The following is a 15,009-nucleotide window of genomic DNA, read 5'->3' as shown; positions in this document are numbered from 1 at the left end:
TCAAGACTAATTCCCATTAAAAGCTTTTCCTCTCCGGCTTTTAATGGGAATTTCCTATCAGTAACATCTACCAAGAGTCAGTTGATAGCAGTTCTGATTTATGGGTTAATTAATGGGATCTGCTTTGCCCTCTCCTGGAGTGCTTTTGCCCTGGAGTGTGGGGGTGTCAAAGCCAGCCTGCTTACGGACTCATTGCTAAAACCATGTTTATGGAAGACCATCTTACTCGGCTCCGAGTGATCGCCAAAGAAGAAGACTGTTCCAAGGTAGCATCTGCATCAATTGCTCCGCCCATTTTTGCCTCTGGCCCCACCCACCGCTGGCATGTGGGTCCCAGAAGGTTCCCCAGAAGGAAACGGATCCCTCAGGTGGGAAGAGGCTCCCCTGCACTAGACAGAGAAAGTGAGGATGGGACACATGTCCAGGAAAATGGGCGCTGTGGCATCTGCGCTTGCAAACGCACCAGGTTGTCGACCATCCTCATCAGAGCCTCAAACTCGTGCTCTCCCAGCCGGCTCTTCTGCATGGGTCCAAAGGTGCTGCCAGCCCATCGGACAGAGCCAACGTCATGGGGCCGGTGCTTCTCTCGCTCCAGGACTATCAGATTCTCTGCTCCGCCGGCACTGGACAAGGCGGAGACCTGAAAGATGCAAACCACAAGAGAGGCCATTTATCCACATGTGGTGTCCAGGCAAAATAGCTGAGCGCCAAGAGAATATCTGGAGAATAATTCAGAGATCATAAAGTGCTGGGGAGAACCAGTTGGGAGCCAATTTGTTGCAGCCCCAGCAGTAGCCCGAGGGTGCGGGGAGGGGGGCAAGACAGTAGCATCCTTTGGTCATCAAGGAAGTGTGGAAGGAGCCCATGCATTGCCACCCTTCCACCTGCAGACGGCGCTCATGCGCTGGGCCTTGGCACATGGCTGACCTAGTTTTTTCCAGCTGAAGAAGTAGGCTGATGCTCAGAGGGGCAGACAATGGCACTAAGCATCTAAGGCAGGAATTGAAGGCCAACTTGCCTCCCCCCACCCCCACCCTGTCTGGGGTTGTGGAGCTTATTAGTTCCTGACAAGGCTGGGCAGAGCCAGAAAGACAGAGAAGAGGGCCGGGGAATACTGTTGGGGATAACATTTTTAAAGCCCCAGAAGAGGAAACAGCTGATGAAGCCCACATATGTAAATAATAATACAATTGATTCATTTATGGATTATGAAGCTTGACGTTCTATTCTTTAACTTTCTGCCTATGCAAAAAAGTAAACATTACCAAATAAATTATGCAAAGCAAGAAAATGGGTGCAACATTTTTAATTCTTTGCAGATCTTAGCAGGAATCAGCTTGGAGGAAGGGAGGGGGAGTTTTCCCTTTCTTCTGAGATTCATCAGCATAGGGTGGGGTAGGGATTTTCTTTAGGATCATGACTGGAGCATAGAGGGTTAAAGCATATGTGATGTACAACAACAGGGCTGTTGGGAGTTGTGTTGGGAGGAAGCGCCGTGGAATGAACAAGGGAGGGAAGAAAGGCTCTGGGCAGTTTCCATGCCAACCAGGGATGCCAGGGGAGCTTCTCCAGGGAGGGCTTGGTGTGGCTGGAGCTGCGGAGGCTGCGCAGGGCCTTCTCCTCCCTCTCCTTCCTCCTCCCTCCCTCCCGCATCAGCCTCTGACCACCTGCACACCTGGGAGGGAAAACAGCACTTTTGCCTCTTCTCGCGACCCGTAGCTCAGAAGCCGCGCCGCGTTGGCTGTCGGGAAACGCAGTCCTCTCTGTCATTCATTTCCGTTCCTTAGGTGGGAATAGAGAGCAGGCACTACGAGTCCCAGAAGGCAATGGGAGTGCCGGCTCCCTCTCCTTCCTTTCTCGCCAATGGGAGGCGAGAGTCGGGCTTGGGGGGCGGGGGGATGTTTGGAGTGGCAGGGGCAGTTGTTTCAAGATGGCGGATCTGGCTGTGGGACCGGAAGGAGCCGCTCGCTGGAGCAAGGACCGTATCCTTCCCTCAGGAGGGAGGCGACGGGAGGAGAAGAAAAGGCGTGGGGGCGGGGCTGTTTGGACGGTGATAGACGGTGGCAAAGGCTGACGTGGTTCCTGAGCATGTGCAGAGAGCCGACCCGGCTGCCTCAGAAAGCGAGCCCCGCTCGCCCCGCTCGCCCCGCTCGCCCCGTGGGCTTTGTCCCCGAGTGCAGAGCCAGGCCCGGGGGCTCCGGCTGAAGCCCCACTCCCAGGGCGGGCTGGTCCCGCTCTCTCTTGCCCCTCGCCCTCCTCGGCAAAGAGCGGGTTGGAAATACTGCTGCTTCAGATTCTAGTGCAAATGGTGCTGCTAAGACGTTACATTCCCCAGAGCTCCTTCTCGGTGTCCATCCAGTGCACAGCGTGGCCACCCTGATAGTCGCGCAGAACTGAGACTTGAACTCGGGGCTTCCCGCCTTTCCCGTCAACTCTCAGCTGCTGCAGCTGATTTCAAGTTTTGTTTGTACAGTAGTTCCCCGTGGTGGCAGTTTTGCTAACTTTGGTGGCTGCCCTTGGGATGAAGACAGGGCTGGTGGGGGGCGGGGAGACGTGTATTGCATGGCCCTTGAGGGGTCCCATGTATGATCTTGTGTGTCTCCATAGCCTCTCCCTTTCACCCAGGGACCCCCCAGCCCAGAATGAGGCGTCCCACTCGCAACAGGAAAGACTGCCGGTCCCTGGCCCCGAATGGTCCTCCTTCTGTATGGAGCTGGAAAGGGAGGCTCCGACCTCCGGGCTCCCAGAGGCAAAGTTAGAGGTTCTGGGAGGCCTCGCGTTGCACTTCTACAAAAGAAGCCCCCCCCTGCACTAGTTAGCTCGGTTGGATAGAGCGTGGTGCTGATAATGCCAAGGCTGCAGGTTCGATCTTCGTAACGGCCACCTGCATTTTCCTGCATTTCGGGGTTGGACTAGATGACCCCTAGGATTCCTTCTAATTCTGCAGGTCTGTGATTCTAACATCTCTAAGGGGGGGCACACAACTTGCATCTCCCGCTTAACAGTGCTAGATGAGCAGTTTACGATTAACTCCATGTGGTCATATTCCGGGTGCACGTAACTGTTGCTGCGCCTCCTCCCCCCAACGGGTCTTTAGCAGTGAGTGACTGCTGACCTGCATTTACCGTATTTTTCGCTCTATAACATGCACCTGACCATAACACGCACGTAGTTTTTAGAGGAGGAAAACAAGAAAAAAATATTCTAAATGAAACAGTAGATGTATGATTTTTGTGGTTCATGCTGTGGCCACAGACATGTGATCTGATGGTGAGTTTGGGGTGACCCAGTGCAAAAATCCTGAGGATCCATGTGGATCCGTGCTTTGTAACCACGTTTTAAGTGGGGAGGGAAGGAAAAGCACTCGAGGGATAAGGAGCACGTGTGGGGTGGGTGGAGAAGGAGCTTTTCTGCGAGCTGAGCAGGGAGGGAAAGAGCACTGTTGCTTTAAAGGTTTACTTAAGGTATTTGCCCTGTGCCTGGGGTTTTTTCCATTTAACAGTTTGCAGCCTTTTTCTTCTGCTCCTTGTTTTGAGGCAGAATAGATTTGAGCAAGTGAGGAGGACTTGGATTGCAGGGGATTTGCCATTAGCCGTGTAAAAGCTCTCCTCCTTGCAGCCTTCTACTTTGTTTGTACAGGTGGCTACTGGTATCAGGTTCAGTTTGAGTGATAAGCAGCCACCAGCAGCAATAGAATGGAGCACAAAAAGCAGTAGGGGCACTAGGACCCAGACAATGCTCAAATCTATCCTGCCTGAAAACAGCTGAGAAGCGGGGGGGGGGGGTAGCCTTTTCTTTTACTTCCTGGTTTTCACTGCGCTCGTGGCTCAGAGCTCCAGGTTGGTTTTGGGTTTTTTTGCTGCTGGTTGCTTAAACTTTATCCTTCCTGATCCAAGCCCTCCTGTCCCTCTGCAGCCTCATTGCTCCATTTAGAGAGCGCTGGGACCTTTGCTAGCTGAGGCTGCAGCAGCTGTTACCGGCTACTTTAAAAGCACCTGCTGGCTTTGAACTGCCTGCCTTCTCCCGGCTTGCTATGGCTCCTGTCTGTCCCTCCTCGCGTGTAAGCGGCTGCTGCCCGCTTTGCTGGCATGGCTCTCCTTCCCTCCCTCCTCCTCAGCTCCTCCCCCTCCTCCTGGCTGTAAAGCAAGCAAAGCTAGAGCCGTGCAAAGCCCTGCAAGCGGCTCCGCTTTGCTTGACTGACGGCAGCCATGGCTCCGGTCGAGTGCATTTGCTCCGTAACACGCACAGGCATTTTCCCTTACTTTCTAGGAGCAAAAAACTGCGTGTTATGGAGCGAAAATTACGGTACTACTGACCCTGTGCCTTGGATTTCAACCTCTTTATTTGGCTAAGTACTAGTGCAGTGCACAAGAATAAAATGTTAACAAAGGCTTTCAGTTAATCGATAGAAATGGGGAGAGAGGAGGAAAAATAAATAGTGCCTGACTAGGGAACAGTGTATAAGGAGCAGTATATGCAAGTAGTTGCATAAACGTGCTATTTTCCATGTACTGTAATTATTTGCATTTACTGTTCCTTACTGTCATTATCCACATATGCTTTCTTCTTTCCCAAGATATCTCTTTGGTATTAATATGTTCACATCCTTTTTGAACTAATTTGCATACATAGGTCTTCAGCTGATGTATTTAAACTAAATCTTTCCATATGGATTTTAGTCCGTATGGTTGCCACACACACACACACCCCAGGCCCACTGGGGCAGAGTAAGAAGCTTCCTTTCAGCATCAAGAAGAGATGATGTGTGGAGAACAACTTCTTGGATGTAACTTGCTGCCAATACTTGGCAATGGGCTGATGGCCAACTTAATTGAATCTACTATGAGTTGATAAATGACTGCTAAAGATATGCAGTCTGATGGCAGTCTGGATGGTCCAACAGGGAAGGGTCCCATGGTATGTTCTTGCAGGTGCAGTTTACCCAGATTTCTCTCCTGATCCCCCAAATACCAGTACCTGCTTGTAAGAACCCCAGATAGCTTTTTCAGAAATGTGTGACTTTAAAGCTTAGTCTGTGTCCATAATAAGAGTCTGAGGAGCATTCATTGAGTATATAGCCTCCAGGAGTTGCTTTTATAATCAAGGCTAATACAAATAAATGTGGCTCATTATCTCCGTGATTGGGCTAGTTACAGGGTCTTTAATAAAAGACAACCTTTTCATTCAGGTCTGTTTAAGAGTAATAACAAAGTGGATTTACAGAAATGTCTGTAGTCTCCCAGTCAGTGTTGTACTGCATCTGAACTTTCAATTTTGATGCCGAAGAATTTTCAGACTAGCGCAATCACGAAGATAATATTTCCAGACTGTAAAATGTAGAATGGAACAAACCTTTTGCCCTTGCTTTCCTTGAATGAAATTGCATTCAGTTTCTGATGAAGAGCAGCCACCTGTCTATGTCCCAGGTATGATCTTTGAATGGTTGCCAAATTTAGCTTGAATTGTTGGGTAGTGAATTGGGCCAGGACCTGATTCGGATTCACTCTGTGCAGACGGCACACGCACCCTTGTCTCAGTGACTTTGGAGCAACAGGTTAAAATGAGATTGGGGGTCTGTTTGTGTCTTTGGGGAGAGGGCTAGAAGTAAAAGAGTTCAAATGAAAACTTAGGGATACAACTTTTTCAGGTCCTTTAGGAGGGCTGGAAAAATCTTGGTGTGTTTTTAGGCACCATCATCTCATTTTCACAGGTTGGCAGGCAGCCTTAGGTACTCCTTATAGAGCTAGAGAAATGGCTTAAAGCTGCCATTTAGGAACATTTGATCTCTAGCTGCTCATATTTACATGTTTATTTGCTTACAGTTAGCCTTCTCCTTCATCATGGAGCCCAAGGTAGTGTACATGCACACGCGGTTCTCAGGCAGTCTCTCTACCCTGGGAGTATATGAGATCAAACTGTGAATAATGTCATTGTACGCACTGACCTCCTGACAAATTAGATCCAGGCTTTTGAGTTTCATTTGCTTGCCTAGTCAACTCCCAATTGGCTCTTCCTTACTCAGAGGTATCAGAGAAGGTGAGACAGAGTATTGTTGGCCTGCTTTGACTTGCTTTTATATTCTGACTGCTGTTACTGAAAAGCGAAAGAAATATTTTCATGGATAATTTTAACAGCTTAACCCATCTGACAGCGAGTCCAACTTGTGCTCTCTGCTCCCGTGATATACCTATATTTTTTTGTCAGATCCAGGAATGATTCCTGTTTGTGTGAAAACGTGTTCTCTGTATTGGCCCTTAGAAGTTAGTGCCATGTCAAGAAATTTGTTTCTTGAAGGTAGATGAATTTTCCATGACTAATTTTCTTCATGTTTCTTCTACAAGAAGTTCTTTTCTTCAGGCAGATGATTCAATAGATACAATAGCCCTGGTTGATCAGCCCAGTCTCTTTGTATTGTGTTAATTGTTGCCACCCACTCACTCCTTGGGTGCTGGCTGGGCCCTTCAAAGCTAGAGAGAAGCTGGGGCTATCACGGCATCCAGGGCGGTTTGCAATGTTAAAATACTGAAACAAATTAGGTATAATGTAAACATGGTCTAGGATGGTGGCAGCAATGGCAGTCCAATTGAATGCAGACTTTTTCTGCCTCCCTTCCTCTCTTCTTATTCTCCCACAGCTGAAAAGTGGCTGTTTGTATCTGACTTAGAAGCCTTTTTTTCTTTCTTTTTTTGTGCCATCATTGTGGCATTCAAGGGGCAAATATAAAGTAATTGTGTTGGCCTTGAAAAATCCTCCTTGTTCAGGCGTCTAAAAATCTTCTTTAGCATTTGTAACTGGCTAGATTAATACTTGCAAGCCTGGGGCCAAAATGGAGCAAGCAAGACCAGTTTCTGTCACAGTGCCTAAGGATTAAAAGCTTTTTTTAGGGAGTCAAAACAGTGGATACACCTCCATTATTGCCTGTTCTTGCAGCTGTGTAGAGTGTTGTGACAGATGAGCTGCCTTTCAGCCTCAAATAGGAGGAGCAGGAAGCATAGCTGTCAACCTTCCCTTTCCCCCCCGGAAATTCCCTTATTTCAGCACCATTTCCCGCTGCTTCCCACTGCTATCCCGGATTGTTAGATATCCCGTAGATTGTTCCCGGGACAGGAAAGGCTGCTGATCCCTTATTTTCAAGGCTGCTGATCCCTTATTTTCAAATCTGAAAGTTGACAGCAATGGCAGGAAGACATGCCTCCTTTTAACAAATCCCTTGCAGCTGCCTGTTCATGCCCCCTCCGCCAATCAGGAAGGGCATGATTGCTTTTTTAAAAGCTGGTTTTAATTTTCAGGTCCCTGGCAAAGGAGGAATGAAGAGTGCTTCTCTGAAAGATTTATGTCCTGAAGACAAGAGGCGCATAGCAAACTTAATTAAGGAGCTTGCAAGGTGAGGATAAAATGTCTGGTAAGCCCCCATGTCAGCATCAGAGCCCCTGCACCACCTGAAGGCAGCCAAGCAGAATAGTTGCTGGGGTGGCAAAGGTGGAGGCAGCCAGGCAGCTGCGTCTGAGAGCCCCTAAACTGCTGCTGAGGCAGCTGTCTGGCTGTCTCTGCATGGCCACCGATGCTCCTTTCAACTTCTCTGTTGAGGTGAATGCAGCCACGCACCCCTCAATGGAAAAGTCTGACGGAGCCTGCACCTCACCAGGTGAGCAGCCCCATCCAGCTCCTACTCTGTGCAAGCAGGAGTGGGGGCACTCAAAACGGACGTGTGGCACGGGAAAAGGAAGTGTAACACTCAAAACAAACAGTTCAGATTCTGGAAAAAGTTCGCAAACCGGAACACCTACTTCTGGGTTTGCAGCATTCACATTTCAAGTAGTTTGTGAACTAAGCTGTTCAAAAACCGAGGCACCACTGTATGTTAAACTATCCTAGTACCTAGAGTCGCTTGAGAATTCTAAGACACTGGAAAAAACAGTGCAGTTATTAAAAATCAGTGGTTTAAATCAGTGTATTTATGAGTCCTGATTCCAAATGGCATCCCATTGTATCCATGCATGGACAAAAACTGCTCCTTGGTCTCAGAAACCACCATGAAAAAATTGTTGACAATAGCTAAAGAGGTGTCCAAATGCCTTGTGAACATACAACACCCTCCCAAAAAACCCCACTTTTATGTGAATGAGGAACCAGTGATAACGAAGTTCCGTTTCCAATAATAATGGATTCCAAACAACAAATGTTTATCATGGAAAATCCATTATTCATGAGAGTGAAATTACCTGCCTCTCTGCTCTATGATTGGGTGCCTCAATTTTTAAAAATCCCTTCTCCTTTTAGAACGAGGCTGTGAAGAAAAGTCTGATGAAAGCGAGAATTCTAATCATCATCATCAATCTTTATTACGGTCCAGAGACCCAACAAATCATTACAAAACAATACACAATTCATACAGCCTACCTCCAGGTTAAACAAGCATTTTGTTTAGAATATGGGGCTCATTTGATCTTGCAACCACCGATAAAAACTTTGCCACTGCTAATGTTCTAACATTTGTCCAGTCTTCCAGTAGGAACCTGACATAGCGAGCCTCTGATTTTCCTGGGAAAGGTACCAGCAAGGGTAGTATCCGTTCAGCCCTGGCTTGCTCATATTTTGCACAATGCAACAAAATATGTTTTGTGGAATCGATGTCTTGAGCACACGAGCAAAGTCTGTCCTGGTAGGGAACTCCTCTCAACCTGCCATCCAACCCAACTGCGTTGCCAACTCCGTACTTCTGTTAGAAGCTGGTGAATGCCTAATTTCAACTAAAGCGTGGTGGGCTGCCTTAAAACATTGGCTCAGGATTTCAGTGTTTAATCTAGGGAAGGGTTTGTACCAACACCTGATCAATGAGGAATTTGTCAGCAAATGACAATTCTAATAAGCAAAGCGCTTCAGGGGGAAAATGTCATCTTCGCCCATAAAGTGGAGCCGAGCACCTGCCTCATAGTAAATAAATCTTGATTTAAATCATATTTTTACATTCCTGCTGGTATAATCTTAATATTTACAACCAGATGAAGGTTTCATTTTGGGAATAATACATTTTCAGAGTTCTGAAATGTAGAACTCCAGTTCTGACATGCTCTGTGCTTCCCCACAACAGGAAGTTATTGAAGAGGAGCCGCAGGCAGCACACAGCATGACGCAAGTACAGTCACTGCCCTACCTATTGCTGGCACCTCCCTTGCCATACCCTGAAATTGTACCCCGTACTTCCCCACAACAGGAAGTTATTGAAGAGGAGCTGCAGGCAGCACACAGCATCCTACACCAAGCGATGGAAACCATCATCCGCATGACGCAAGTACGGGGAGGTACTTCTAGTCTCCCTACAGCTTGTCACTGCCCCACCTATTCCTGGCACCTTCCTTGCCGTACTAGGAGCCGTGGGGAGCTCTTTCATTAGGAGGTCCCTGATGATGGCTGGAAATGACCCTCGGCCACCCCAGAAAGACCCCTCCCCTGAAGGTTTACCCCAATATGATAGACACCAGTTGGTGCCGTTGGAAGCATGCAAAGATGACATGGTGCAGCCACCGTTTGGGGCTGCCATTGCCGGTCCAAGGAACTGAGCGTATGCGGCAGTTCTGTGGCCCCTTCCCAATGACCTGCTTCCTGAACCTTCGTCCTGCTCCATTGGCAAAAGTTTGTTGGGTTGTTGACTGAGGTCAGCGATTGAGCGCTCGTTCCGTTTCGCTCGCAGGGAGATGAGACAATGTCGCATCAAGCAAATGCCAGCTCCCCTTTTCCATTCTAGTTTCCCTGTCACTTTTCCCACCACCAAAAATGTCCAATTTGGAGTCAGTTGGGGAGCGGAACTGACTCTGCCGCCGTGCCATTGAATCCCACCTGGAAGGAGGAACTGGAAGCCCCCTGACAAAGAACTGACCTTTCCCTGTCGCCTGCCTCATTTACTCACCTCTCTCTCAGAAATTTTAGACAACATCTTTCAAAAGCTCCAGCCAGCGCGCCAGGTGTGTGAGATGCAGGGTGGATTTGATTTAAATCAAATCGATTCAAATCACGATTCAAATCACTAATCTGTAAGACTTGATTTAAATCATATTTTTACATTCCTGCTGGTATAATCTTAATATTTACAACCAGATGAAGGTTTCATTTTGGGAATAATACATTTTCAGAGTAGTTTTTACAGTTAAATAAAAAATTACTGATTTGGTTAATTATGAATAATTTTGGATTTGGATAATTATGAAATTATTGTGAGGTTTAATAAGTTAACTCTTTATATTTGGACAACTTTTCTGCTGTTCTTTGTTGGCAGGAGAATAACAATTTAAACATTTTATTTAAGTAAAACAATAACGTTTTAGCATATCTATCCATGTTTGTTAATTGATGGGGTTAAACAAAAAATAAAAACTTAGACTGAGTTTTAGCACATATGAAAAACTTAAATCCTTATTTCCTGATGAATAGCTTTTGGACTATAATGCAACTTAAATAGAAAACTATCTTTAGAAAGATTTTTCCTCCAAAAGCATTTTATTTTAAAAATCTGATTTAAATTAAAAAAATCAGATTTTTTGATTTAAAATAAATAAATCATGGTCTTTTATATGAATGAGGAACCAGTGATAACCAAGTTCAGTTTCCAATAATGGATTCCAAACAACAAATGTTGATCATGGAAAACCCATTATTCACGAGAGTGAAATTACCTGCCTCTCTGCTCTATGTTTGGGTGCCTCAATTTTAAATTCCCTTCTCCTTTTAGGACGAGGCAGTGAAGAGTGACATTTCTAACAAGCAAAGCGCTTCAGGGGGAAGATGTCATCTTCCCCCATAAAGTGGAGCCGAGTACCTGCCTCATAGTAAGTAAATAAATTTTTTTACAAAGCCCTGACCATCTTCGGTCCAGGGTGCCTCAGGACCCTGTTCTACCTCCACAGCGAAACGCAGCAGTGTCTCTGAATATCAGTTGCTGGAAGCCACAGGCGGGGAGAGGGAGAGCTCTGTGCAGGTGAAAGATGGATCTTATTCCCAGATCCAGGAGGCCCACTCTTCTCCCATAGTTGTCAAGTGGGCTGGGCTGGAGAGAGAGCACAGTTCAGGGCTTGGTGTGGTGGTGGCAGGGATGGTGTCTCCCGTTCTGACATGCTGTGTGCCTGGTTCCATAATTATGCTCCACAGCTGCTGAATTAGCACTTTTTCTGTGAGCTTTGGATCATTCCCCTCCTCTTCTTTCTCATTCCTCTTCAGTGCCTTGCAGCCACCTCTGAACGCACAGGTTAGATCGGAGCTGGTGGAGAAAAGCAGCATGAAGGTCTTCTCTCTGCCCTCCCAGAAACTAACAAAGCTAAGAGACGGGAGCCCCATGCGAGCAACGGAGATGCAGGTAACTGGACCTTCTGCTTCTAGGGATCTGAACGGAGGGAAATGGCTTGTCAGTACAGCCTGGAACTGTGGCCAGATAAAAAAAATTGAGGGCAAAAAGGCTGAGCCATGTAAGCTACGAATAATGCTGCCAGAGACACTTGGCCCATCACAAGGATGTAACAACCAGAGACCCTGGGTGTATATTCTTGATTCTCTCGGTATGTGTGTCATTTAAAAGGTGTTCCCTCACCTGGGTAATGGACAGGTGGTATAGAAATAAAGTCTTACCACAACCACCACCCCTGTGGCTCTTTCCCCAACTTCAAAGGATATCTTGCCTTCATTCTGGGTACAGGCTGCAAAAAGGTTTTCATTCTTTGAAAAGAAATAGAGTTGAAGAATGCGTCCTTCTCCAGGTGTGCTGCCATTGGCCCCAGTCAGCATGGCCAACAGTCAGGAGTAGCTGGAGTCCAATAACCAGGGCATGGGGAGCCTGAGGTGCTCCAGAAGTAGAACAATAGAGCATCTGTTTTGGATCCACAAGGTCCCAGGTTCAATCCTCAGCATCTCCAGGTGGGGCTGGGAAAAGACTCTCTGTCTGAAGCCCCAGAGGGCCAACTGCCAATTATCATCTGTAGACGACACAAGGTTGGAGGATCAATGGCTGGGCTTGGTCTAAGGATGCTCCCTGCATTCCATTGCTAGGGCTGTGGTGCGGTGTAGGTTGTAGTATTGCATTTATCATATAAACACACAAATGACAGATCACAACATAAAAATACAAAATCAGAACACAAAATGCTTAATAAAACAAAAACAACTCAAGAGCCAATTCACATCTAATTCTACTAATGTTTTTTTTAAAAATTAATGGCTTCTTTTTTCTATATCTTTATTATTTTGTTAGCTGCCCTCAGTCCCTTTCAGGGAAAAAGGGAGGGTATAAAATAGTAGTAGTAGTAGTAATAATAATAATAATAATAATAATAATAATAATATAATATAATAATAATAATATAAAAATAAAGTAAAACAAATAGCAGCAAACTTTCTCCTTTACAAAACAACCCCTTTTTGCAATTTGTCCCCTGTATGGTCCTGGGATGATTATTCATCAAACTAGTAGCCCAAGCTTTATGAATTTGCAAACCTGGATTAATGGTGGTTCTTCCATATGATGATGATTACTTCTCTCCCGTAGCCATGGCTGGATTGACCTCTGAAAGACCTGTGAGCAGGAAAGAGCTGTACCAGCTTCCCGTTGAAGTACGTCTCTCAACACTGAACCTAGATGTGAGTAAGCAGGTGTCAAGCTGACTTCTGGACCAAGGCTTAACCAGATCAGGAAGCTAGTGAGACAGAAAGGCTTCAAGTATTGTTTGTGGTTGTTTGTTTTATTTTTGTTATTGAAAATTTAATAAAATTATTATATATCTATATAAATTTAGAACCTTTTTCAACACAGACACATTATAGACACACATCTAAGCATGGGTATTTCTTAGATCCCAGCCCTTGTCTAGGCATTTGTGCCTGCTTTGTGCAAGGGTTGAAAACAACCATCCATTTCTCTGGTGACATAACAACCCTCTAATAACTCGTATAGGGTGATCCTACAGCACAGGGCCCCAGCCCCATAGCTGTACTCCTGCCAGGACAAGAGGAGCTCAACAAGGAGGTAGCAGCCGTTCTCCTTCCACCTGCTGCATCCATTTTGTACACAAAGGGGAGACTTGGCCGTGAAGAAGGGTGCTTCTTCAGCCAGCCTTACAAATGTCAAAAAGTTACTAGCCTGCAATATTTGTTTTGCCCCCTCCTCCAAAGTTAGCATGGAAACGCATCAAAAAAGTGCCTTCTTCCATGATACACTCTGATAGTCCACTGTGTTTCTGTGATGACTGCGGATGAGACAAGACTACTCTTCCTTTACAGCTAGCCAAGAAATCAAGTGAGCTGGCTGCTCAGTCACCTGCATGAAATTCCTGGTTGCCTGAGGCTACTAGGCAAGTCGTCAAATACTAAGCATTCTTCAGTGATTTCAGAACCAATCCCTTTCACCTTTTGAGTCTTCGAACACTTGGATGTCTCCATCCCCTTAGGTGCCACTTTGAATTGGTGAAGGCTAACAATACAATACTTTTCCCCCTCTGAGAGCTTGCCATTTCTTACCAACAGAGGCCTGTGGCACAGATCACAAAGAATGAGCAAAGGGTTTGTACCCCTTCTATGTGATGCCTCTTGAAGAGCATGACTGGGAGTTGTGGCTAGACATTACCAAGAAAACATGCCCTTCTGGGTTCAGCTACTCCTTTCAAAGAAGTCTTCAAAAGCTAATAAACTTCTTATTATCTTTGTACTGACCTGCTGCCCAGGCCCTTGTCCTGTACTTTTCCAGGCATCCATTGGGGCAGGAGCAGCAGCTGCAGGCACCTTTGCCTTCACTTCCCCATTTTGACCTTTCAGCAGGTGTCTTGATCAAAAACTCCTCTCTTTGGAAATTCCTAGAGATTGAGCAGACAAGATCAGAAAAATGTCCAAGTTGTTCTTACAAAGCACTTCCCAAACTGAAGCTTCCCCCCAAAAAGAGGAAATGAAAGCAACACCAAAGGGAAAAAAAGCTTAAGCAGCCCCCAAAAAAACTCTTAATGAAGAAAAACAAACCAGCCCAGACTTGAGAAGGCCCAAGGATAACCTTGCCCAACACCAAGAACCCTGCAGCTTGGACTTACTCTTCCCATCCGGAGACAGGGGCTGGTTGAAGAGTCCTGCAGGGTTACACCACAGACCAAAGATTAATAGCCTCTTTATAGACCCCAGTTATCACATCAGCTGCCTGACTATACTCAACACTTTTACAAGAAGCAGCTCAATTATTTTGTATACCAAACAGATTCTTAATGGCTTTGGAGGTACTTGATAAAGCTTTATAATTCCATGAGCAATTAGCCTGTGCTCCTCCCTACCATTTCTTAGACAATCATGAAGTCGACAAGTCTTATTCCAAGCCATGTTTCAGTGGCTAGAACAGGATCAATCACAACACAGAACCAAAGACCAGGGAGAGGGCCAGAGAGGAGGACAAGCGTAATTTTTGCTGCCTTGTTCCTAAACTCTTCAGAAGGCAATCAGAGCAAGTTTCCACACTTCTGTCATTCGGGGCTGGAACATCCTATCGTATGTAATTCACCTATCAATTCAATATCGTATGTAATTCACTACCTATCAATGTGGGCTGGCTGCTTTGGCATAACCCCAGCTTCTCTCTGGATTTGAAGGGCCCAGCCAGGACCCAAGGAGTGGGTGGGTGGCAACAATTAGCACAATACAAAGAGAGTGCAAGCTGATCAACCACTGCACCAGCACTTAGCCAAATAAAGAGGTTGAAATCCAAGGCACAGCGTCAGTAGTAAATGCAGGTCAGCAGTCACTCACTGCTAAAGACCCGTTGGGGGGGGGGAGGCGCAGCAACAGTTACGTGCACCCGGAATATGACCACATGGAGTTAATCGTAAGCTGCTCATCTAGCACTTTTAAGCGGGAGATGCAAGTTGTGTGCCCCGCCCCCTTAGAGATGTTAGAATCACAGACCTGCAGAATTAAAAGGAATCCTAAGGGTCATCTAGTCCAACCCCCCGAAATGCAGGAAAATGCAGGTGGCCGTTACGAAGATCGAACCTGCAG

At 46.3% G+C, this 15,009-nt stretch overlaps 2 long non-coding RNA genes across 3 annotated transcripts; one reads left to right on the top strand and one right to left on the bottom strand.

Moving 5' to 3' along the window:
- The first annotated feature begins 1,882 nt into the window (after positions 1–1,882).
- On the top strand, positions 1,883–12,645 carry LOC309536493. Of its 2 annotated transcripts, none has more exons than XR_014221521.1 (5): positions 1,883–1,982; positions 5,391–5,426; positions 7,290–7,384; positions 9,215–11,347; positions 12,530–12,645. It is a non-coding gene; the product is annotated as an uncharacterized lncRNA (long non-coding RNA). The 2 variants fall into 2 exon arrangements; XR_014221522.1 differs by having other exon boundaries at positions 9,215–12,040; positions 12,530–12,626.
- Positions 10,205–14,049, bottom strand: LOC309536497. The gene is made up of 3 exons (XR_014221526.1): positions 13,604–14,049; positions 12,479–12,615; positions 10,205–11,960 (listed from the first exon to the last, which is right to left on the bottom strand). It is a non-coding gene; the product is annotated as an uncharacterized lncRNA (long non-coding RNA).
- Between the last annotated feature and the right edge of the window lie 960 nt (positions 14,050–15,009).

This window comes from Podarcis vaucheri (assembly GCF_965113315.1).
Source record: "Podarcis vaucheri genome assembly, chromosome: 7".
In the NCBI taxonomy this organism is placed as follows: domain Eukaryota; kingdom Metazoa; phylum Chordata; class Lepidosauria; order Squamata; family Lacertidae; genus Podarcis; species Podarcis vaucheri.
This window is presented reverse-complemented; position numbering and strand designations above follow the sequence as displayed.